The sequence below is a fragment of the Pteropus vampyrus genome, unplaced genomic scaffold (genome assembly GCF_000151845.1).
Source record: "Pteropus vampyrus isolate Shadow unplaced genomic scaffold, Pvam_2.0 Scaffold153, whole genome shotgun sequence".
NCBI lineage: Eukaryota > Metazoa > Chordata > Mammalia > Chiroptera > Pteropodidae > Pteropus > Pteropus vampyrus.
Window position 1 is genome coordinate 2,037,595 of NW_011888934.1, and position 3,016 is coordinate 2,040,610.

A 3,016-nucleotide genomic window follows, 5' to 3' on the forward strand; every position below is an offset into this window, starting at 1 on the left:
TTTCAGTAACGTTTGCTCAGATTCCTCTGGGGCTCTTTTGCGTCTGTCTTGGAGTGTATGGGGGGAAGGGCCCTCTGGGTTGGGGGTTGGGTGCTGCGGCTCAGCCTTGGTTTTGCAACCGCAGCTGGTAAAATTCAGCTGTTGTTTTTCTACCATCCCACTTCTCTGTCTTCTGCCCTGATGACTGAGTCCTGCCGCCAGCTGCCCTGGGGCAGTTCATAGCTTTTCTAGCCAGGGCTGTTCAGGGAATTCACCACATCTTCTCCACTCTATCTCCCACTATAGGTAGCTCCGGGCAGGTGAATGAGGCAGCTTCTTTACTTCTCCCTGTCCACCGCTCAACACCCGGGGTTCTGACCTGTGGTAGCTCTTATGTGCAGATCCCAGGCTCAGATTTGCTGGTGTACAGTTTGGGTGTTTTTTTTGTTGTTGTTGAGTTTTAGATGTTTAGCTTATTGTTGTTTCAAGGGGAGAGATCTGGGGATGTCTCTCATTCCATCATGTTTCCTTTCAATCAGTCAGTGACATTTTTTTTTCCCTCTACTAACATGAATAGTAAGGATTATAGTATTGTTCAACTCTTTCAGAAAAGATGAAATGGATAGATGAATCTGTCTTAGAGGGATGGCTTATTAATTTAGAGTAAATGATATGTCATAAGTAATTCTATAACTTTTCCATTGCTGCACTGATAGATTATCTAAAAGATGCTCAAAAAACATATTTTAAACATAAAACAACTTGAATTAAGATTTGTGTTAGTTCAGGTGATCTTCAAGAATCAATTACTTTAGGTTATAGATCTTCCTAGATCTGATAAAAAATCTGCATATAAAGGGCAAATTGAATCACCAATTCAGATATTATTTAATAATATGAATCAATTCAACAGTCATTGAGCACTTGTTGTATGCCAGGCACATTGATGGTAATTGAAATAAAAAAACTTGGTACTCGACCTTAGGCATTATTCTTCAAATATCCAAGCTGGATCAATCCTACTTTAAGGAGATAATTCTAGATAAGCTTTTTGATCTTATTAAATAGGTTTGGGGATAGAGGAAGCTTATAGATAAAGAGACTGTTGTTGGCCAGAAAGAAAAATAAGTGGAGATTTTGCCCAATGCTCCTATGATAGGTGAATTGGGTATTTCTAGGCTAACACTGTATGAAGTTGGGTATTTCTAGGCTAACACTGTATGAAGTTAGGTATTTCTAGGCTAACACTGTATGAAGTGGGTATTTCTAGGCTAACACTGTATGAAGTTAGGCTACTCAGTTAGGCCTGAGAAATACTGGGTGGTACATACTGATCAGTTTAATAAGTAGTAGTGTTATAAAGAGGTCCTTTGGCTTGAAGTGATGGTTTCATTTTCTTTTTTTTTAAACGATTGCCATCTTTTCTCTGGGGCCAGCGTAGCCTGGCAGTGACAGGATATAGCATACTAAATTCTGTCCTTGTACCTAAATGTGCAAGCAAATAAATGCTTTTTTCAAAACTCAGGTAGAAAGGTTTTGTTTTTACAATTTCTGGTGGAAGAAGTCAACAATAATCTGAAACTACCCAATCTGTTTAGCTATTCTTTGATTTTTTTTTTTAATGTTTTAGATAACCGCATTAAGAATACAAAACATCTCTAACCATCTGGATACTGAAATGAGAAAGATCGATATGTTGGTCTTATTCTTCAGGGTCAACTAATATAAACTGATAGCAAGTCCTTCTCAAAGCTTTCTTCAGACAGTTTATTCACACTGGTCAGCTCTTTGACTAACAATGTATTAAAATTACAATCCTAGAAGGCTGGATCTCAAGAGAAAAAAGAATGTCAATTTCACAATTTTTATGTAGCAGTTTAAACTATAAAAGAACTATTATTTTCTTGGATAAAGGAGAGGAATTTTTAAATGTCATATCTGTATAAATTTGTGGGTTTATGAAACCACTATGATATAAATTAATTAAGTATTTATTTATACATTTACATAGATATGTATCTCCAAATGATGAGGAAAGGTACTTTATCATTTCTCTCTTCATCTCCAGCACTTGGTGGAGTGCCTGACCCAAGGAGGTGCTCAGTAAATGTTGAATGATTAGACGAATGAATAAATGAATGAATGAAATCGAGTTTGATTTAAGCCCCTCTGAATTCCATATATAAATAAGATTAGTTATTTTCCTGCGAGAGGAAAGACCAGTGACACACTAATTAATTGAAGTTCTCTTTGTTTGCTAACTTTTTAATTAATTGAAATCAACATGATTCCTTTTCTCCCCCCACCCCCACCCCAGTACCTTGAGTAATTGCTGGCATATAATAGTGCTAATTACGTGTTTGCATAAATGAATGTTCTAGTGAGACTGGACATTGTCATTATTTGTATTCACTATACTCTAAAGCTTCCCATATTATATATATTCAAGTCCCTTTTTTTCTCTGAAGGCGTGTTTCATCTGATTCTTTAACTCACAGTAGTTCTCCTTTGAACCTTGGTGCAATACCATCTTTACAACTTATCTGGCTTCACGTTTTTATTGATATCTAGAAATGACAGTAATTTACCTTTATCTCCTTCGTGGAATTTATCGTGAAGGCAGGTTTAAAAATATTGGAGAAACTCTTTTGGAAGATGGTCATTGCATTGCCTTTTTAGAGAGCGAAGCTGCTGTATCCTGCTTTACCAGTTTAAGAGTACAAAGTAAGGTCAAATTTCCTTTAAATATTCACATCCAATGAATCTGAGCTTAGCAGCTCCTTATTTCTTGTCCCAAGATTAAGTTCAAAGTCTTCAGGAATATTTCAGTTCAAAGAATTTATTATACCATCACTGAAAAAAATCTGTAAAAAAATCTGTTAACCTTATGAAAGGACTTGTTTTCTGTGACTTATACCATAGTTACTGCTATATAGAGTTACTTCTGAAAATACAAAGTCCATAATCAGGATCTTGGATGCTGCTGGAATCTCAGTGGCAAAGAAAGGACAGAGCTGTTGCTGATTTGGCAATTGTT